Raw genomic sequence first — 11,234 nt, 5'->3', positions numbered from 1 at the left:
ACTGTCTCCAGAGCAGCCATACCAAAAGCCCAACAGTACCATTCCAGGTCTCCTGAGGCAGTCCATGCCAAGGATGCATGGAGCCTCTGGGACAGTCACAATGGGGTGCTCTTGCCACTCATTCCCAGTACTTTGGCTTCCAGTAGAGTTAGCTATTGGGATCCACTGTCACTCCTGAAATACAGATGGGTTCTGCCCCTTTATAGCTTGATGGTATTAGGATATACTGTGCACAGGTGTCCGCTAGAGCTTTATACTTCTGTGGGTCTGATATGCCAAGCTATTGAATCCACACAGTTCAATAAAACTGACTGTGTCTTTCTTCCCCCTGCCTGGAGGCAGAGCCCCTCTAGGCCTGGTCATAACATTTGTTACTCCTTGTAACTATGAATTAGAAGTCTCTTTATTAAGGTCAGAACCGACCTACACTGTTGGGGAAACTGTCCACTCAAAAGTGGGGCAGCAATTTTCCTAAAAAAAAAAAAAAAGAAAAGTGTTTTTTTTTTTTTTATTGCAACTCACATACCTGTGCCTTTAGGGTCCAGGCAGAGTTTCCATCCCATTTCCTCATGTCCTCTCCATGGACAGAAAAAAAAAAGGGGGGGGGGGGGGCATTAAGAACAGGAACAAGAATAACAACAACAACAATAATAATGATTTATTAATAATTTATAATTTATTAACTATTATTATACAAAACAAGTGAACTACATCATTTGTGTTATCAACAGTGTGTTATCAACATTATTCTCATCCTGAGTCCAAAACACAGCACCATACCAGCTATTAAGAAGAAAATTAACTCTATCCCAGCCAAAATCAGGACAATATATTGTCGGTTTTGTTTGTTTGTTTCACAAAGATTTAATATGGTTTGTTACAGATAGACTGTAATAAATCAAAAACATATTCTATAAAATAGTTTCAAATAAATTAGCAGATTTATTTTATTATGAGGAAAACTTTTTTTTTTTAATGTAATATTTACTTATTATTAGACAACTGGTTTTAAACATTACCTCTAACTTTTCAAAATAAATTAGGAATATTCCATGAAGTTAGGGGCCTAATCGTTGTTAACATGGGAACTTCAATTTCTATCTTCCTTAGCAAAACCTATCATCAAGTTTTCTTATTTTTAGAGTGAATGCTGCAAACCACAGATGACCTTTATTTTCATTCTTTTAATATCATATTTTCTGACATTTTCTTTCCAAATCATGAATGAATATATGTCTATCTGAATAGAAATGATTATTAGTAGAGGACAATAGTACAAGTGTACATTAATAATATGTTTGATGCTCAGAGCAGGAAGTGGATAAAAATACGTAACAGCCAAGGCACTTGCACTGTGCAATATACATGTTTATAGGATACAAATTAAATTGCCATCATTTGTCAGCAGTAACTTCATAGTGTTATAGAGAATCACCAGTTTTCTCACATACAGAGCATACAACAGTTGTTGAGAGGCAGCAGTTCCCTTTACACTTGAGCTACAAAAATCATAAATGTGTGGTGTCCAGCATGTGTGGATTGAGATAGCGCATACATGTCAACAGCACCTTGCAAAAGATCAAGTAAAAAGTACACACTTCAGTTTTTTAGCATTCTAAATAAATACATGGCTCTATAAAACTAGAATCAGAAAATAAATGTTAATTTCTATCCTAAAACCTTAGCAAACTCTGTAAACTCTGTATCTGATCTCACAGAGTAGTTTCATTAAAATATCACTTTGGAGGGAGGCAGAATTCTGCCTTAATAGGTCTTTCATAAATTTGATTGCATGCAGACAATTCTCAAGGTATCATTAGACAAAATAAAAGAGAGGAAGATGCAGGGATATATTCTATGATTAATCTCCTGGTCTTGTCAGATGAAGCACAAGAGGACAATAAAACATAGACCTTAGAGTCTAATAAAATATTTATCTCATTCATGAAAAAAAAAAAAAAAAGAAAAAAAAAAAAAGATATAATCAAATTGAGATCAGAGCAAGAGATGCTGAAAAACAACAATGTTAAATAGCAGTACATGGGAAGGACCTTTATGAAAGAAGCTGATTAGGACCAAGAGTGATAATAGACCAAGAGTGATAATAGACCAAGAGATAATAATATTTTATGATGCATACATGTGACCAAGAAGAAATATATTTGTACCGTCAGCTCAGTACCACATTCAGGCAACATCATTTAATCGTGTAATAAATTACTGCTCCTGGCCTGTTTAGATAGCTACCTTCTTAATACAGAACACCCAAAGTTTTTAACCTTCAAAATCAGTACTCCTTCAAGAAGAACAAGATACAATTTCAGAATTATAAGGAATTTTAAAACTGTATTGCCAGCAGATATCTTAAACTTTGAGCAATGATGGGTACAGATCATAGATCTGAAAATTATATAAAAACGTCTACATCATCAAAAGTCAAGAAATAGCTGTGCTACAGTTGATGACATAAAGATGAAGAGCTTGTTTATCAGCTTTGTTTATCAGCTCACAACTCTCTTGTCTTCTTCAAACCTCTGTCCAGCTCTAAAACATGAACATTTTTTTAATGTATTAAAAATTTATGTTTGTTAAATTTCTGTTTCTTAAATTATGTAAAATTTATGTTTCTTAAAAAAACAGTAATAATAACAATAATCTTGAGAGACATAAGAGAAGACAGTACAGGAGAGACAAAAAAAATCCAAGCAAACCAAACCAAACCAAAACCCAACAACCCTCCCATCCTCCCAACCCAAAAACTGGCAAGCACCAAATCCTGTGCATCAAAGCATGATTATAATTCACCTAGGGGTATATGATGAACGAAAGGGACAAAAAAGGGAATAAAGAAAAGTGAACGTAGGTATCAGAAAAGGTAGACTATCAATATTCAGCCACTCTGAACTACTCCAACTATGTGGTTGAACACCAAATAACTTGACTTAGGTATCCAATTTATATTGGATAATGAAAACACAAATCTAGTTGGTTTTGTTGGAAGAACTTGGCTCATCCACATGTACTCTGGGAAAAGGTAGCTTCTACATGCCTTCAGTCATTTGGATCCATTGCATTAGGCCAGCTGCTGCAGCATGTTGGAGGCCTTGCAGAGGAACTGGGTCTTAGGGGATTTATCTTTAAATTCCAGATGATTAGAGCAAGTCTATCTTTCTCTGACAAGGAATCTATCTCAATGGTAAAAGCAAACCTGCAGTCAGAGGCACTGAAAACTGATTTAAGTGAATACCAATGGAAGCATAGTACTACTGCTTTGAAAGACTTGTAAAGTTACTCAGGTAGGCTTTGAAACAAGCTTTTTTCTGATTATTTATCTTAGAAAACTTTTCAGACCATACATGGAGCTCAGTGGTCATGTGCCAATTGATTCTACATTTAATGCCTAACAGGAAGCAACAAATCACATCTTTTCAAAAAGGATACATTTTTCTTTTTGTTTGGTATTTTGCTTCAGGCTTCTATGCCTCAGACACCAAGAAGCTTGTTTTCAATTAGAAGTTAGTTCCACTAACAAGTTGCTTCCAGACTTCTTGATATATTAATGTATCATTAAAAGCTGCTGATTATAAATTTAATTATTCTGTTATAAACAAGGAAGACATTAGAACAATAAGAATGCTCTCATGTGGCCATTAAAAATAGTCCAAAAAGCAAAATTTTAACAGAGCAAAGCAAAGATTGCATGCTTGTTATTGCCAAGGATACAGTAATAACATATACGCTTGGTACACTGGGGTCATTGACCAGTCTTCAGAGCATTGATATAACTTGTCAAATGTAGTGTAACTAAACAAAAGTAAGTTCTCTAGATGGAATAAGAAAATACATCACTAAAAGTTGTACCTAACAAAGTTTACAAAGACACTGTAAAAAAAGATTTAGCTACACTACTACAGAATATCAGCAAAGAACATTTCCAGATTCATTTCTACCAAAAGCCTCATTTCAGACAGCAAATTTAGCCCCTCTGTTTTCCCAGGGTCCATGTGCATCAACCCGCATCTTCTAGCTCAATTCCATCTGTACCCTCAACCCAGAGAGCCAAAGAGAATATATTATAATTATAGATTAAAGAAAATTTCAAGGGTAAACCTTAAGTACCTGCAAATATGTGAATTTCTAAATACATTAAAATGACATTTAAAAGTGCCAAAAATTTCCAATATGCACAGGGTATATGCAATGAACTACATATCAAGGTGTACCTGTACATACTAGACTTTATACAACATTAAAAACAAACAAACAAACAAATAAACAACAACAAAAACTCAGCCACTATAAATATTTGCCTTTTAATATAGAGCATAGTAACCTATCTAATACTATCTGTCATCAAAATATTAAACCCACATAAAGCTGAAGTACCTGGTCAATAATTTTTTTAGGGGCTTTCTAGAGTTGTCTCCCATCCCCTCCTCTCCCCCATCATCCTGGGGGAAAAAAAAAAATAAATGAAAAAAAAAGTGCAATATTCCAGAAGGCAAGTCACCTGAGCTGAAACCCACTGGAATTGATCAGTATTTTGAAAAGCCATGTTATGTACACATTATTGTTCCCTAAAAATAGAATAGAACATTCTTCCCCTCCAAAAACTAGAAACTGTTGAAGTTGTGTGCAGGCAGTTGACAAACTTTACTTAGGTCTTTCAACCCCTCTCAAAAAATGCTAGACAATTACTCTTTTTATGGAGATTAAAATTGATAATGCTCATATGACTTTTTTAGGTCCAGTTCCAACTAATGTTAGACTAGAACATTCTTATCATCAGGTTTTAAACTAAAGATCCTATTGAGAAATGAATGATTGGCCCGTGGCTCCAGATATGTCCTTGAGCACAAGAGTCCCAGGAAATCAATTAGACCACCTGTGCCATATTTAAGCAAAGAAATCCATGTTTAGGTAATTCATTTAAGAAAAATAATCACCTTTCTACCAAAATAAATAGTGACAAGAGACCAAAACAATGGCTTCATAAGAACAATAAAAATCTAGATTCTTCCTTTCTCTTAACAGTTATTTCAAAAATATTTGAAAACAGCATAGTACACATTTTGGAAGAAGGAAAGAACTGCAGATTTTATCTAAAAAATAATAATAAAAAAATACTACTACTGCAATGAAAAAAAAAAATATATATATATATATCTTTTTCCCCTCTTCTGTGACTTTTAAGGTTACAAAATGTGCCAGAATAAGACATTGGAAATGGAAATGCTATGTTTATCCACAAGACATGTTCAGCACTGCCAACAGCTGTGCAACTTTTCCCAAACAATGTTTTTCAAAGATGACTTGAAAGGACCATAATTAGGGGCAGGAGAATAGTTTAATTTCCATGCCCATTCAATCCTTGGCTTCTCTGCTGAGCCTGCCAACTATTGCCAATTGCAATGGTGGATTCTGTGACATGGACACTTGTCCACCAGGAACTGGACTGAGGCTACAATCCAATGTAATTATTTTCAGTCACTATTGACCTGCAAGTTTCAAACAAGAAAATGTAGAAGCTTTTCTGCTCTTACCAGCTTCTTTGACCAATGCTAGCACTGTAGCAGTGACAGCTAAAGTGTTCCCTGACAGTTTTAAAACCATTTTAATATTTTTTCAGTGTTTTCACCCTCCCCTCTGATTCAATTGATTACCAGTAACAAAACAAATCTTTTGATTATGTTTCACTTTGATTGATTGATTACATATATATCAAATATTGAAAAGAAAATAAAAAAAGGGGAAAAAAAAGAAATAAAAAAGAAGGGAAGGGAAGGGAAGGGAAGGGAAGGGAAGGGAAGGGAAGGGAAGGGAAGGGAAGGGAAGGGAAGGGAAGGGAAGGGAAGGGAAGGGAAGGGAAGGGAAGGGAAGGGAAGGGAAGGGAAGGGAAGGGAAGGGAAGGGAAGGGAAGGGAAGGGAAGGGAAGGGAAGGGAAGGGAAGGGAGGGGACAAGAAAATAGATCAAAAATGAAAAATAGGAAAGAAAAAAAAACATTACCTGAAATGTACGTTGTGTGATGTAGCACAGAATGCAGATATGAAGATCCACTTTTGTCATCAGCATCAGTTCACCATTCACCTTTCCCATCATATTTGAAAAGCTATCTTGATCTTTTTTCGCACAGGTTGTGAACTAAAAAAAAAAAAAATACATGCCATTTAAGGGATGATTTTTTTTTTAATTGATTCCGTACTTCACTAGCTAACAGGTAATTCAGAAAATGCCAGGACTAAAGCTATAGCAAGAACACAGGTAGTTCTGTCTAACCTCAGAGAGTAAGTAACCCTGGCTTGTGTTTGCATGGGAATCCTAGATGCCACAGGCATTAAACAAGTATTAATAAACAAATACCAGTTAGCTCTAATATTTGTAAAGTAATTTATAGGGAAAAATATATAAATAATGTACATTATATTATCAGACTCAAGAGAGGTGTCCAACTAAAAAGAAAAAATTAAGCAATACTGAGACTAATTGTTCTGGCCTTCCTCTCAAGTGTAAAGTACAGCAATGGAGGAGAACATGAGAAGAAAACACTGCTCAGATCCCTCTAGTGGCAATGAAAAAAATGGATTTTTTTGTGTGTGAAATCTGAATGAGGAAATCATTGAGAGACAGAAAGTCCATTTGGAGTGACCAAATGGAGTCTGCAGTTAGTTGCCTTCCAGGGCAGGAATGGAAGCACCTCTGCAGCAAGCACTGCCTGATCTGAACAGCACCTGCAGGGCTCAGTTGCTCTGTTGCTGCTTTACATGCACTGAAATGAGATCTATGGCAAACCTCAGGAAAAGGGAAGAAGCAGGGTGCAGAGCAGTCATACATACAGTTCTTCATCATGGAACTGTGTTATGTGGCTGGAGAGTGATACTTGTCTGCACACTTTGATTAATGTGGTTATCCAGATCTATTTGTGGCATGTCAAAGCATACATTTTTTGTTTTTCTTACATGATCAAGTAGAGAGGGTTCTATTCCTAGAAAGTAATTAGTGTCTTTTTTTCCTCCTTAGACACAATGAATGAAATACTAAATCAAGAGCCTATGAAAGTTAAAGTGGAGAAAAAACAACAACCAACCAACCAAACAGTTCCTTTCCTACAGATTCACAAAGATTTTAGCCTGAAAAAAAATACAGGAACTCATAATTCAACAAGTTTGCTTGTTCACAAAATCCATATCAAAGGTTTAGCATACTTTTCTACATCATTGCTGGTCTTTGCCTTATTGTGCCACTCCAGAGCATTAGTCCTACGGTAAATACACAAGTATGTAGAAGATGCATAAATCAGCCTGCCACCCATATCTGTTTAGGATTTCTTTTACAGCTGTTTTATAAACAGAATAAGAGAGAACAAAAATATCTGGGTTACAATGTGGAATATATTTTGCAAGCTTGTATAATTTAACATGTAGTAAGTTTATAATTTTACTGTATGTTGTGCAATGGTTTATACTTTGTCTACAGATGATTTGTTGCTTTATGTAGTCTTTTCAGCTCATCTGAAATGAAATATGCTTACTCTTTTAAGTGAATGGTCTTTTCTGAATCTGGATTTATTTTTGAAATAAACAGTATGGTATGGCTGCCTTCAGTAGCTAGTACAGGGCTGGGTGAAGTAGAAGTCCAGACAGCAGTTACTTGCTTAATGTGTACACAGATCTCTGTGGCAAGCCCACATCCTGCCTCCTATGGAGAAGTTTCCCTCTTCTTTTATAGTTCTTACTATATTTACTCTTCTCTAGATATTCTTACAAAACTGTAGAAGTCAGTTACAAAATCAGCTTAGAGGAAGGCTGCTCCTGTGATGTCTTGAATATTAAAATGTTTTGAACGCTGTTTCTTGAGAATTCAGAATTCAGTCTAGAGTTTGTGGAAGCCCTTAATCCCAACCTTTTGTAATGTATGGACATTTTCTTGCAAAAAAAAAAAAATAAAAAAAAATCCTAGAGAAAGTTTTCGTTGATTGAGAAACATGCTGCAGTGTCTTAGTAAAGTAAGATACTAAATGGATTTTTACACAGCTGGAATCCAGTGTGACTCTAACAAAATCCCACAGGGTCAGAAATCTTGGATGCAGTCCCAGGGAGTAGAAAGTCTGCAGAGGGGCCATGCTGGGGAGCTTCAGATACCTGGGCATTGCAGAGCAAAGCTGCATCACAGCTGTCACAAAAACAGATCACAGAGGTGGCTGAGGGGGCTCTGAGTGACTGATTTTGTAGTTACACCACCAAAGTCCCACCATCACCCCCAAAAGGGCAAAGGCAGCTTTTTCTGTTCAGGGCCACATGTTCATGGTTGGAGGAAACCTTCCACATGGCTCAGGGAAGGGTGGAAAGAACCCACTATTCTTTTTCCTCCTTTTGGCTGTCAGTGTCAAGTCCTGTTCCCAATGTCCTTTTGAATGATCTGTCACCAAAGCAACTGGGTTTTGATTCTAGGCAATGGTGTAATTGGTTGCCACTTAACCATTCATAGTGCTACTGCTCAGCCACGTAGCTGATTTACTGCGTTTCAGAAAGTTTTCTTTAAAAATGCTCCTAAATACTTATTACGAATAGATTGTTTAAAAAATCTTAAATACAATATCATAAATATGTTTTTGTTTGTTTGTTTGTTTGTTTTTAAACAAAATATTGTATTCAAGGTGTTGTGAATGACCTTAGAGATGCAGTTGGGTATACTTCATTCCCTAAAGGAATGTAGCCTTTGTATTACATCAAATAGGGTCACACTGAAATACCTTACTCTTCAGTAGGTGGTTATACAGTAAGTATACCGCAGAAATGCCACTGAGTATAATAAAGTAACCGTTTTTTGTTTGTTTGTTTGTTGTTTTGTTGTGTTTTTTTTTCCATGGTGCTCATCATGTCTATTTTCTTTTGATTGCCATTACATTAACACTTTACTTGAAGAGAAAGGGACAGTCTTTAATTCTGTAAATGTTAAATGCATGTCCTATCTTATGGAAATATTTTTCTTCTGTCTCAGCTCCATTAATTCTTTTAATTGAGGAAATTTTGGGATACTCTCCATATGTTACTAGCACTCATTTTTAACAACAATAGGAAATTGCTTTCTGTGTTTGTGTGTTTGTTTGTTTGTTTTCTTAATGAGAAACTACCTTAATATTATTTTTTCATAAAAAAAAATAAAAAGAAAAAAAGAACTAAAAACACCATTACCTTTCCATGAGCTAGTGAAACAAGCGGTGAAAGACTTTAAACATAATCACAAGCAAGCACACACTGGTAATATAATATTTTATGTTAACACTGACAGTTTAACACTGTGCTGGAGAACATTTTAAAGTATCATATTTTTTTTGAGTTGGAAATAAAAGTACATGATTTGCTAATAGCAACATTATTTTCTTTGGATCAGAGTATAAAGGGAGAGAATCTCTACTGAAATTCTCTTTCTAATATGAATGAAAATACCAGTTTTCTTCTGAGATGATGTTAAAAAATTCCCAATGCCTCTATCTTTTCCAAATTTAGATACATAAATGTACAAGCTGGTAAGCTTCCCTTTCCTCTGGCAACAATTAATAAAATTGCAGTCATTTTGACTGCAAGGACACCTGAACTGTTCTAATACCATACAGGCAGCTCTCAGTAGTGTTGCATACTGTAGATCCTCTATATTACAAAGACTTCTGTAATAAAATTTTGCAGCATTAGGCATCTTCATCTAATGAAGAGAAATTACTGAGATGCTTTAGGGAGTAAATATGCATATATACACCTTGTATCTAAAAAGATATATTTTGGTCGAGCTCCTCATTTTTGGCATTATATGATTTTGATTGTGATTTGCCATTTATTCTTACTGGCACCTGTAATAAGAGTCAGAAGTCAAAGAACAGGACACTTTGCAATCAGAAACTAGACTTTTTAATTTTGATAATGTTTTTATTGTACAGTTTTATTATCTGGCAGTTCTTATATTATTATCCTTAGGCACCTGATGTTATACACTAAAACATACACAGAGGTTAATTTTGGTAGTTGTGTTTAGGGCTTTTTTCTGGTATCCCAACTTTTCAGATATGCCTGCTAACACAGGGAAAAATAAAAAAATAAAAAAAAAAAGTGCTGAAGGTGTCAGATGGAACTGGCTGAGTGTGATGTGAGGTGACACTAGGGACACTGGTTCATAGTCTTGAAATGGGCAACTGAGTTGGACAATTATAGGCATTTAATAATATTAAATCCAAATATGTGTACTTTCCAGAGGACACCATGGAGCATCCCTTTCACTCACAACATGAGAGCACAGTGTGAGCTGCTCTATATTGTCCAGCATTCACTTTCTCCTACTGGACAGCTCTCAGGATGGCGTTCCTCAGAACCCTTTAATGGGAAACACCTCTTGGGAAAGAGTATTCTGATAAATAAGTTTCAGATTAAATCCAAAAAAGTCTCAAGGGACAGAACTACTATGCTATATCCTCAAGTTCTTAAGCTATTTGCCTCAGCCTTGCACTGAGCAGAACTTGGCAGGTCCTCCTGTGCTTTGTGCCTGAACATTGTGAATTAACAAGGATATAAGTAACAACAAAATATTAGATGAGATGCATGCCCTGCACAGGCAGAGAAACTAATTCAGGCTTATTTCATTTTGACAGCAGCATCTGTGCTGCTCAAAACTACTAGCTATGTTTCTGTGACCAGGGAAACACAGTACACCTCAGTCCAGGGAGAGTGTGGAAAAGGCGACTTTAACTTGCTTTTATGCATGCAGGATAACAGAGTGCTGTTGAGGCTGCATTAATCAAAAGCATAAATTAAATAGCTTTGAAAGCTGCTATGATACACAACAAACTCACTTGAGGTTTCTAGCTAGCAGCTTCACAGCTTACAGCAAGAGAAACCCCTTACGGAAGCATGCTAGAAAGGCCAGTCTGATCCCAAGTGCACACCCCGAAAACTTCAGCCTCCATACTAGAATTACTGCTGTTGTTATATGCAGAATTTCTACAGCCTCCTTGGGGGGGTGGGGGGTGGGGTGGGGGGGGGGTGGGGGGAAGGTGACACTTAGTGGAGTGAATTTTCCAGAAATAAAATAATATGGAATAAATTAATGTATTTTTATTTAGGCAAAACTGATGTTTTCCAAATAGTGAAATTTGTTATCCAAGTGTCATCTTAATCTCAACCAGAATGTCCTCCTAAGTTTTAGCTAAGAAACCTAATTAAAGCCAGCCAAATGCCCTAAGTGATCA

At 35.9% G+C, this 11,234-nt stretch overlaps 1 long non-coding RNA gene across 1 annotated transcript in view; it reads right to left on the bottom strand.

Annotated features, from left to right (window-relative positions):
• Nucleotides 1-755: 755 nt before the first annotated feature.
• LOC140001749 (uncharacterized) overlaps nt 756-11,234 on the bottom strand; it is a 39,689-nt gene continuing 29,210 nt past the window's right edge. Inside the window, exons 2-3 of the long non-coding RNA XR_011807274.1 lie at nt 6,008-6,142; nt 756-2,544 (exon numbers count right to left, since the gene is read on the bottom strand). This is a non-coding gene — a long non-coding RNA (uncharacterized lncRNA). The remainder of the gene's footprint in view (nt 2,545-6,007; nt 6,143-11,234) is intronic.

This window comes from Anas platyrhynchos, chromosome 2 (genome assembly GCF_047663525.1).
Source record: "Anas platyrhynchos isolate ZD024472 breed Pekin duck chromosome 2, IASCAAS_PekinDuck_T2T, whole genome shotgun sequence".
Lineage (NCBI taxonomy): Eukaryota > Metazoa > Chordata > Aves > Anseriformes > Anatidae > Anas > Anas platyrhynchos.
This window is presented reverse-complemented; position numbering and strand designations above follow the sequence as displayed.